The sequence below is a fragment of the Sphaeramia orbicularis genome, chromosome 17 (genome assembly GCF_902148855.1).
Source record: "Sphaeramia orbicularis chromosome 17, fSphaOr1.1, whole genome shotgun sequence".
In the NCBI taxonomy this organism is placed as follows: Eukaryota; Metazoa; Chordata; class Actinopteri; order Kurtiformes; family Apogonidae; genus Sphaeramia; species Sphaeramia orbicularis.
The window spans coordinates 8899634-8911765 of NC_043973.1; the positions used below are offsets into that span (position 1 = coordinate 8899634).

Genomic DNA, 12132 nt, shown 5'->3' on the forward strand with positions numbered 1-12132 from the left:
AGCTGTTCCTCATAACTGTGTTTGGCGAGTTCAGTTTGGTGTACAGACAACTGTTTTAATGTGATAAGGTTTTCCTTAACTTTATAGTAACGTTAGTAATGTTATACCTGCATCATCCAGCACTGGACAGTTTGTGTTAAATCATGTACAGGATGAAATAAATAATGTGCATTTATTTGCAGTTTGACAACATTTTACATGGTTAACAGGCATCAAAAGATGTATAAAAATTTTTTGAAAGTCCACATTATTCAAGCTCTGAATTTGAAAAGGAAAAGAAAGCACACAGCATATTTCTACCATAGTAGATTATCCAGAGTGTGGCTTGTCTGTTCACACAGGACAATGAAGTTCAAAGCAATAGTAAATTTACTATATTTAGCATTTTTGTCATTATTTTCATCCATTTCATTCAATTTGATAAAAACTGTCCTTTCTGGTGCAATTTTTATTTTGAGGTAAGTAGCAGCAAGGCAACAAAATGCCCTTTGGAAACTAAGTCAAAAAAAATTTTCACTACAAAAGTGTAAATTTTCTGTTATTTTCATCTTTGTTTACAGATTCTCACTCTGACTAGAAAAAGTAGGTATTCATCCTTTTTTTTCTCCAGACAAAGCTCACACTGTTTTTGTCTTCCCATGAATATATATCTCACATCTCTATAGGAGGTTTCATAAACTTTCAGACTGCTTTAAGGAAGCAGAATAGTCTGAATGCCACGTTCATTCACAACCTTCCATCCAGCAGTAACATTAACAAAGACAATGTTTAAGTATGTAAAATATAGATTCTACCAGAATACAGTTACATTGAAGTGCATGTATTCTGTAAAATGAAAGTAACTCTGACAACAGTAATTATGTGAAGCAGAGTTTCTGTAGTTTACCATACAGTGTGTTTTTGCTCACCTATTTGTGAAATAGTTTTACAATGATTTTACAATAAGCTTAAGGTTATGCAGGTTCTTTGCCAAGTTTATGAAAAACATAAACAAATATTACATTTAGGTATACAATTATCACAGTACTTTATTGAGCAACATTTGCTTTAAGAATATTAGATTTTTTTTCCGCAATATTTCCTAATATTAAAAAATGTATTGTCTTCTCCATGTACTAAACAAGATTATTGCCATTATTATCAGGTAAAGAATATAAAAGCCTTTCTGTGAGAAGAGCAGGCCTCTCTCCTTAAAATAGAAGATAAATCACTGGTCACCTGAGCAGTGACAAAAGCTCCTACAGTAGCATTGAGATGTAGAAAGTGCAGACCCACTCACATGGCTCTTTTCCTGTTGTCATCTTGATCCATAGTCAGTTTAAACTAGGTCTGCTCTGCAATTTAATACATGTCACAGCGCATGACCGGATGGTAATTGTTCAATTGTACCATGCAGTTCACCTGTGTGGAAGCACCTATTCATTTATTCCTCCCATTTATTACATTCCTCCACTCATTTGTTATTATCAGCTACGTAAAAACATGGAACAGACAGTCTCTTATTGCAGTGCGCCTCACAAAAACACATTACTTTGGCAAGCTGACATGTCATGACTAGAGGTCAACCGATATAAGTTTTTCTAAAACTGATGCCGATTTTTAAAAATTTGGTCAGCCAATGGCCGATATCTACAATCGATTTTTAACGCTGATATTTAGGGTCGGTGTTTTTTTTTAAAAGCACATTGACTGTAAAATGCAATTGAAAGACTCAGATAATTAAGATTTTTATGCAGCAATATAAATGAAATTATTAATACAGATACACATAGTACTCTTTTAACATTTATTGAACTTCAAGTGCTATACACACAGGTGCCTATAACATTTTTACTACTGATCAAATATCGGCTTTCAAAAAAAAAAATTCAGGATGATATTGAAAAAAAAAAAAAAAATCAATACATCAGTCCAATATATCTATCTCTATTCATGACCACCAAAATATATTGAGAGAGTACATTTAAATTTAACCAAGGGGGATGTACAATAAGTAACCTATAGCCCAATTAGTATTATCATCATCATATATAAATTACATATTAAGAATTTCCCCCTGGCGATCAATAAAGTTCACATGTATCTGTATTAGATGCACCATAGTTTTATCATATTTCAAATATTCTTCCCAGGAGAAAAGGCTAAATTTGCATCTCTTTCTACACAGCTTTTAGTTTACAATAGAGGTCTATCACTCTACTCACATGAACTCTGTGTCTGAGTACAGTATGTCTGTGGGCTGAAGACCAGATTTAAAAAAAACAGTGTCACAGATTCACTGATCCAACATTAAAGTGACAATATGTTGTAATTCTACTCTAAACGGCACAAAAATGACAAATATATCATTACAGTGTTTGAAATAAAGAGGTCTGGTGCTATATGTCAATTGCATTGTTTTGGAGAGACAAGCACTGAAATTTTGCACTGACACAGGCCGTGAATGAATGTTTGAGTCAACTAGTAGGAGAAGCGAGCCACTCTGCCCAAGCCCATGGCACTGAAAGCAAACACTAAGGCAGAGTTGAGTTCAATAACCAGTAAGAAACCACTTTGAGCACCAAAGAAAGTGACCAAGTGACAAAAATAGAAGCATTTTCATTGTTTTCCCTACTGGACACAGCTCTAAAGTAATAATAATAATAATAATAATGATAACAACTCGGCTCGGGCCTAATAACAACAATAACAGATATTTACAGCAGCTACTGACAACACAAATCATGCAGAAAACAGAGATGATTTGTGGTTTTACTGTGGCTGTTTTCTGTCTAAAACATAGCTAAGCAAACAGAGCTATGATGTAAACTATCAGCTGATGCAGCACCAGCACGTTAAGATTATAAGACACTGTAACTCTGTCTAAATTTATTTTTGAAAGAGAAGACTTGATGATACCATAATGAAATGAGCTTCATACTTCAATCGGTGAATAGTTGAATAGTCTATAAATACTTACTATTGAATTGTTGGTGAGTCTGTTAGCATTCTGCATTCTGGGTCATGAGTTCCCCCTGCCGTTGATAGTCTGGAATATCAATACTACATGAATAATGTTTAACAGGATAGTCTAAACAGTAAATATTATGGCAGAACCCAAAACCCTCATGAAAGACAGTGATTCTAATCATTCATTGGTAGACCTCTCAGGTGACAGCCAATGTGAATTACAATAACTGGGTAAATAAAGAAGGCATAAAAAAGGCACAAGTACAACATGTGGAGTTCTAAATAAGAGTGACAACATGCACTGGTGGGTAATTGATGAGAGAAGCTGAAACTCTTTCCCACCTCCCACATGTGCTTTCTGAGGGTAGTGACAGGTGGGGAGTCACACTGAGGTTGTTAGGTGTCAAACTATAATGCAGGATGAGCTCAGGAAGGGTAGACACCTCTTGTGCAGCTGAATGTGATGTGCTATAGTCCACGGATCTTAATTAATTAATTACTTGGCAGGGGACTGCAGTGACAGCACTGCATGTGCCAAACCCAAGTGTATTCATTTTTACATTCACCCAAATACAATCACATAGCTCTGTTATAGGGTTACTAATATTTATGTGGTCAAATGACTGAATCACATGGAAATGGCCAAAAAAAAAACAAAAGAAAGAAAAAGAGGGAATAGCCTAAGCTTTGTATATAACAGGCAAATCTGATTCAGAATCAGAAAAGACAAAATCATTTATTTATAGTCTATTTAACAGTGCACAACACAATTTTTAAAAATAATAATAATAATAATAATAATAATTATTATTATTATTATTATTATTATTATTATTATTATTATTATTATTATTATTATAAAAGTAATATTGTCCCAGAAACAGATAAGAGATCATTTTCATCTGTAGTCATACATCTCATTGAAATTAAATCACTTTAAAAGCATTTCACACGCATTTTGTAAATGACAAAACAGCTCAACTTCCACTTCCTGTCCCTGTTTCTTGATGTAGAGTCGTACTTTTAGTATTGTTTTACTACAATCCTACAACATGAAATTTACATTAAAAAAGAAATGCCACTGCTTCTTATCAGTTTTGTTGAGTCAGATTCTGCCAACCTCATTTATTTCCTAACATGTCAATATAGATCTGATATTTCACTATTTGTAAACTCACAGGACACACAGGAAAGTGGGGATTTTGCCTCATAAATCCAATGCATTGATTGATTAATTTCTTTGTGGGTTTGAACCCAAAATAATGTATTAAAAACACCAGTGATAACAACACAGGCAGCACAGTTGTTCTTGTTTTGTCTGGGAACTCTGCTGGGTTTAAGAGGCTTCAGGGTTTCAGTTCCCATGGGACGGGAAAAAAAAAAAAAAAAAACACTGAAAATATTCTAAATATAACAGACAAAAAATGGATACTGATTTTTAGGCTGGATAAAACCTCAAACTAACCCTTTCAGAGGATCATATGGTTCTACATCTTGTGATTATCTGTTATAACAGATGACCCTGAACTACTCCTGACACTCATAAATACTAATCACAAATTCAGCCTCTTTCAGAATCATGCAGTAGGAGGAGTTGGACTCCGAGTGGAGCTAGCACTGCACTTTAACATTACAGAATACACAGTAAAAATGTATCTGCTTCCATAGGTAAAATCTAATTTTGTAGGAAACACTACGTGGAGTAATTTTTCAAAAGTCCTATAGTCTCAATTTGAATAAATTAAGTTGCAGACCTCCATGTACTAAGTAATCTTTTTTTTCAATGTTTTTTCTATACTCATAAAGACAGCACCTTCCTACATCATCCATTGACCTTATCTGCTCAAGTCAAAACCTATCACATGTCTCAACACACGATGAGCTTGACCCGTCTGCTCTAGTTTAGTCGAATCTGAAGCAACTCCCCAAATCCCAATTAAATTTGCCAGCATGCCAGAATAGTCGTCCCTTATGTTTTACGGTCAAACAGACACAGGGCTATGACAGAAGTGATCTGTCCCTGGGAGACGTTGACACAACCATGTGAATACTGATCTGACAGTTCAGACATCATCACACAGCCACTGCTTTCACACAGCGCAAATGTGGCCCAAATAAGAAATTCAGTGTTTTTTCTAAACCTCTGCTGCACCAAAAGCTTTGACAACTATGTTACATGATAGAACCTGAGTTGGTGACAAAGTGGCTGCCAAGAAGACAAGGAGTGGAGCTGAGGGTTAACCACCTGGAGGGTAAGGCACAGAGCAGGGGATATTCATAAGAGACAACTGGGAGCATGTACCCACTGGGTGCAGTTGACCTCCATCACAATGGAAACTAGAGGAATATGTGATTTGGACTCAGTATGTGTGCATGAATGTGTGCGTTCCTCGTTCTTCCATCTTGGTGGGGATTTTGACCCGAGTGGACCTGATGCAGGGGGACAAAAACTGAGGTCATAGAGCCTGCTCTTTGAGGATTAGTCTTGGTTAAGTTTAGGTTGAGGTTCAGCATTTAGCTGAGCTATTTAAGGTTAGGATAAGGGGACAGAGAATACATTATGTCAACAAATGTCCTCAGAGTGATAGTGAAACAAAAGTGTGTGTGAGAACACAAGCCCCATGGGTAAAAGGAGGAGCAGAGGGAGATGGATCAACTGTGACAGGACGCCACGTCAGCACAGCCAACAGAGAGAGGAACATATGTCAGGAGGGAAGAGAGGGAGACAGAAGCATTTAGGGATGCAGAAAACAGAATTTTCAATATTCTGCTCATTTTAAGGTCCTTAATTATTAGGCCTGTAACGGTACACGTACCAAACCGAACCATTTCGGTACACACCTGTTCGGTTCAGTACACAGCTGTACTGAAACAGCACAGTATGTTGAGAAAAAGAAAAAGGAACGAAAGATGCTGTTCGATGTGGAACTTTACATCCGTGCAAGTTCCACACGGACATATTGAAGGACGCGCACATCGACCCGAAATACAAAACAGCAGCTGATATAAGATAAAAAAAAAAAAAAAACAACAAATAGGATGTGAACCTGGAAGGACGAGACTGAAGACCCTCCACCGTCATTACAGTCCTGTTTGGGATCAGTTCAGGTCCCGGTGAAAGACAACAACGAGGAAAGAGAGGTTAATAAGATGGACGCTGTTTGGCCCCTAGGAACTACGGTAGTTCTAAAACACTTACACTTGCTCTGTCTGTCTCTCTCTCTCTCTCACGCATGCTGTATAACAGAGGAATAGAACCCGTAGTTGGACGTTGAAATTATATAAAGTTTCACTTTTGTTTCACGCCAGCGTTTGTTACATTAGTTATGGACACACACACACACCCCCCCGGCTCCAAAAAAAAAAAAAAAAACATCCCCCCGACAAATCGCACCCTGCGCGCACGTACACACAGTGTCCTAAACAGTTTGTTATCTGTCCTAAAATAAATAATTTGGTTAATTTTTTATTGTCAATGTTGCTCTTCAGTTTGTTTAAAGAGAATACCAGTTTGTCCTCTGGTTAATGTTGCACTTGATGTGGAATTTTTTTGGTATTTTTATGCAGAATGTAAACTGATAGAACTGTGATTTGATTTTTGTTGTTTGTTCAAAACTACCTGTCAGGGAAAAGTGCAATACTAATGTTTAAAATATATTTAGTAATATTAATGATTCATTTTATTTTCTATTTGATTTATGGCAGCAGAATTTTATTCCTGTTTTTCTATATTTGAATTTTTCAAAAAATTGGGGGAAAATTTTTTAAAAATTCATAAATGTATTAAAACATTTTGAGGGGTTTTCTTTCTTCCCGTACCGAACCAAAAAAAACTGAACCATGGCTTTCAAAACCAAAAACGTACCGAACCGAAAATTTTGTGTACCGTTACAGGCCTATTAATTATATTTCTTTATTGCGTGACCAAAAACTGAAAACAACAGTTATAGTTAAAGAAGACACCAATACATTTAAGACTTCTCACTATCAAGAGAAATTTGTCAATTATTTATCTTTTACCTAATTTCTGTAATGACCTTTTTTTTTTAATCTGTCTGTAAACATTACATTTCTGAAGCTTATCGGCAATAACCTAATATTCACATGACAAGTAAAAGATGCACCAAGTAAAAGTGCTACATACAGCAGAACAATTTAGCTAATGCAGCACGAAGTTACAGTAAATTTCCTATCAGTTGAACTGCTTAAATAACTGCTGTAATTATTATTATACTATAAAGTGTACCTTTTTGTTCTGATGCTCTTTGTTCCATTGAAAATTACATTTAAATTGCCATGCATAGAAATCAACTCTACCAAAAAGGGAAAAGTAGGTAATTTCTGGTATTCCTATTCACCTCTCATAAATATAAGAGTTCTTGACGTCTCATCCCTCTTAAAATAAATACAATATAAAGTATGCAGCTCTTTCATTAAAAAAAAACATGAGGGAGGAGAGGAATCAATATTAGTCATGGAAATGAGAGAACAACTGAGAGACAGGAGCAGAAAAGAGGCGAGTGCTCACTGACCTTCACTGACGAACCTATTCACAGCCCACCATCAAGGACAGGGACCCACACTCAGGCAGCCTGCCTCCATTACACACGCTTTGTGTTGCGTATTCAATTCACCAGTAAAATCAATTAACAGCTACCCATCTGATTGATTGGAGCTAATTAACATGGCCATGCTGGATGCTAATGGTCGTTGAGGGAGGTCTGAAACACCCTGCCAAACACTAGCACTCCAAGGTCAAAACTACAGCAATTTATGTTGTGCAGAGCTGGATGGAGCAACAGCCACTGGTAACTGCCAGGACAGTTGACTGTATTGCCTTCATATTCCAGCCCAGGGCAAGTTCTGGACGGCAAAAGTAGTGGGTGCATTATTCTGACTACTTTTCTAGAGGATGGAAAAGTCCTCTAGAAAATAAAGATGTTTGTAATTAAATACTATAGCGCACCAGTAAAGCAATCCTATTCTTACTCCATTAGAAAGAGGGAGTTTGTCTGAGTGGGCTTGCCCTGTGATCTGCACAATCCCTACAGCCGCTTTTGTAAGTGTCATTGTTGCAGCCTGAGTGATGGAAAGGGGATTTGGCAAGGGGTGGGAGGGAAGCAAAGCATTAATTTTCACTCTTTCAATTTTCAATTCTCTGGAGCCATATGGTGTGGCATCAAGCTGGCAAAAGAACAAATAACAATTTGACGCCAGGGACCAGGACTCAGAGAGAGGGAAAAAGTAAAATACTTGTACACAAGAGTTAAAAAAAAAAAGCTCAATCTAGTCATTTCCAGAACTGAACATATTGTGATTAGGCATTGGCAACATGATGAGATGTGCGATGTTGGGAAGAAGAGGTGGAAAGAAGAGGGAAGAGGGGGCTCACCCTGTCATTGCTCGTGAGACACCTGCCAATGGTGACAAAGTCTTAATCAACTCCTCACATACACAAAAGGGGGATTTTATAAACACACACCGTACAGCACAGACATATATACCCACTGTCATTCACTCTGATGACTTTTCTATTTACAAGCCGTCGCCTGCCCTAGTCTACTGGCAAATAGAAAAATGGTTTTCTTGGAAGACAAACACACTGAGAAGATTTGTTTTGTTGGTGGCAGAACTAAAATCAGCTACAGGCCACTTGGGAATGTTTTTAGACAGTACATCTTAGATTCAATCAACACTAGTTCTTAGATGGTTTCATCTGATCGCTGACAACAAAGGGCAGTCCCACATTGACATGAAAACAAAGACATTTCAGTGAGTGCTGCGGACAATATGACAGCTAATCTAAAAGTGGAGAGCTGTCAATAAGCTTGATGGGCATTGGTCATTCTGCTGCAGTGCAGATGGACTATGAAGAGAGGAGGGAGACGAGTCGGTCTGTCAGGACTTCCATCTTCAACCCAGCAGGAGTGTGAGCCGATAATCGAAATCTCTGGCAGGGGTCGGCGGGTTGACAATGTGTTTGTGTGTTGTACGTGTGGATGCATTTAAGAAGAGGAGGGGCATAAGAAACACAAGGAAGACTGAAAACAAAAAGGATGTATTGAAATAAATGGATAGAGAGAAAAGAGACAAAGGAGTGAATGCGCCAAGATATGAAGCCAATGTAGCAGACGGCAGAGGTTTAATGGGGTGTGTGTGTGTGTGTGTGTGAGTGTGAGGTGTGGTGTGTGTGTGTGTGTGTGTGTGTGTGTGTGTACATGCGAGCTTTCAATAGTGTGATTGTCTCTGTGGATTGAAAATTACAGACACAGTTTATGGGGAACTCTTATGTGAGCAGCGGGCAGCAGATCTGAAATTCAGCCGTGTTTGGTCGGCTTTAGAGGCAGTACTTAGCTAATTTCCCAAAGTGCTGCTAGGCTGCAGAGACCCCTCCTGTTACCCATCACGGTACTCAATAACCGTCTGACTGAGCTCAGGCCTGTGGTCAACTTCATTTCTCTAGGCCAGTGGTTCTCAACACGGGGGGGGGTTAGCAACCATTGTTGTACATCACAACGTAATAGAAAATATCTTGGCACATACTCTCCCTGCTCACATATTGGCATATCGTCCGGCACATCACCCCCCACCCCTGTTGCAAATTTGTTTTCAGGGGGCAGCAGATAGTCAATGATAAAGAGTTCACTTTCACTTTCTCACAGCTTCATCTATATGTCCTCCACATACAGATTCATTGCATTAAGCTGGATTTATGGTTGCGCGGACATCACACGTCACTACCTACACTGTCATTTTGAACAGCGACGCATTGGCCCACACGGCCTTGATATGCATCTCTTCCAGATTGTAACTATGCAGCACGGCAACACAGAGGCACCCACTCCTGGTTGGCCAATTTATGATCATGTGACAACAGGACTATACAGCAACAAATGTTGTGGGGTTCCGCCGTATATACAATAGTTCATTGGTTTTTGTTCATTACTTATTTCATTTTTATCCTTGTCTGTTATTTTTTGCTCCTGAAAAACCTGTCTGGTTATGCATAATAATAAACCCACAGAATTTAACAAAATTGTGCCTTTATTTGAGTAAAATCAGTTATTAGATTTTGGTATTCCCTGTCGATTAACCTATTTTCGTTCAGCGGTCGCACAGCCCATCTCCTACATTGTCTCCTTCTCTGTCGCTTACGCTGTAATACTTTTAAAAGAACAATGATATCTTCATTGACTTCTACGAGCTTGTGAAGACACTGCCACATGTTCTACAACAGGATGACGCTGCTAGAGTACGCTTGATTGCGAGAGCACATAATGCTATAATCAGATATGGCCTACCTACATGAGCGGGGCCGTGGGGGGCATATCGTCCGGCACGCTGTCCCCTCCCCTGGTTGCCAATTGTGTTCGGGGGCAGGCGGTTGTCAAAGATAAGGTGAGGGGAGCTCACTTTCACTTTGTCACAGCTTTATCTACAGAGCACTATAACCCACCACGTCCTCCACATATAGGTCCGTTGCGTTACTTGTAGAATTATGTACCCCCCTGGTCCCACAAATTTCAGGCACCCTGCTCTAGGCCAGCTGACTGTGACTCCTTTGTTCACACAAAAGTCAATGTCAGACAATGATGTTTCCAACAGCAAGACCAGAAGATTTTTTTCTTTTTTTAACCACTTATTCAGTTCAGCTAGATCTGACCTCCAGTATTAACACCAATAGTTTAGTGTCTGTCTGCAGACACGACACGTACAATATCAGCAATTGCAATCAATTAATTCTGACCCCCAACCAACGGGTCTGACCTCAACAGATGACTCAGTTTTTTCTCCTCATTTTGCATTCTGCCTTGGTTTTCTGTTGTAACTGTATTTGACACTTGCCAATTGTTTGGTTCTGAAATTACTTAGCATGTGTTTCCACTAAGAAGAATGATTGCAACTTTACCTCTTAAAATCACAATTCTTTGGAAATGGGCATGATGTCATGTTAAATGGATGAGGTACTTCCTTTCTAGTACCAAGAAAAGTGGTAGTTACTCATTCAGCTTTGAGTATGGACATAAAATCCCAAGAGGAACCCAGTAAACCTAGAATAGAGGTGGGTGGTCAACTGCTTTGTCTTTTTAATAATTCTCAGCGTTTTACCATAATTACATGAACTATATGAAAGCAGTAAATAGGGTAAGATGGATAGGACATACGGAAACAGTGGTGTTAGGATTATATAATGTACCACTTCTGAATAATGTTGCACCGTTTCATTGGTTCATGGTTACAAGGACAATATTTCTCCAATCTGATGTCCCCAGAGACACCAACTTAAGTGATAAAAGCTGATCCAATAAGAAGTGTGTTCACACACTCAAAGCCTTTAATCACAGTATAATGTTTTTGACATGGGCAAAGTAATTTCACCTGTTCTACCAAAAACATAACAGATGAAGACCACAAAAATGAAGGCGCTGAAGACGAAGAAAGTAAAAAAGAAGTGGCATCATCAAAGAAGGTGAAGAAGAAGAAACCAAGAGGTGTTTGGATGAGAGGCTGTTATTCTGATTGATAATGGAATACCTGTAAACACAATCCATGTCCCCAATTAAATCTATTAGGACAGAATTTAAAAGCTACCACACAATGCAAGGATATTGTGCTGTATTTAATAATATACTACAGATGTTAAATTGTGTAGCTTTAAATATGGGTTGCTCAGGAGCAGCTAAAAACCAAACGTAAGCACCAATAACGTCTGCTCTTGCCTTTGGCCAAGATTAATGTGATGTCTCTGCTCCTCAGAGCTAAAGTTGAAGTATAGAAATAGTATTTTTTTTAATGGGCTGGTAATGGAAATTCTTTGAGAATGGTACAAGACCCTGGACTGGTGATTTGAATGCAGGGCACACACTGTAAAGGTGGAATGAGGAGGAATAGGTGTTCATTTGTGAAGGTCGGCCCGACTGAAAGCCACAATCCATTTAGGAATGATGTGAATGCACAATTCCTCGCCACAATCCTGCCTATCCATTCTGCTGGATTTCACGGTGGCCCTTCCACACCGAGACCAGGAGGCACTTGCATTTCATACTTAGAGCTGTCACCATAGAAACGGCACAAAGACATCTGTTGGTGGTTGTTGAACATAACTTTCTGTTCTGTGTCCAAATTAAAGACAAGCGTGGACACACTTCAAATAACAGAAACACAGGAGCCTGAATGAAAGGC

At 38.5% G+C, this 12132-nt stretch overlaps 1 protein-coding gene across 1 annotated transcript in view; it reads right to left on the reverse strand.

Annotated features, from left to right (window-relative positions):
* Positions 1-12132, reverse strand: part of pigk (phosphatidylinositol glycan anchor biosynthesis, class K) — a 45338-nt gene that overhangs the window by 7354 nt on the left and 25852 nt on the right. The gene's annotated exons all lie outside the window — the stretch shown is intronic.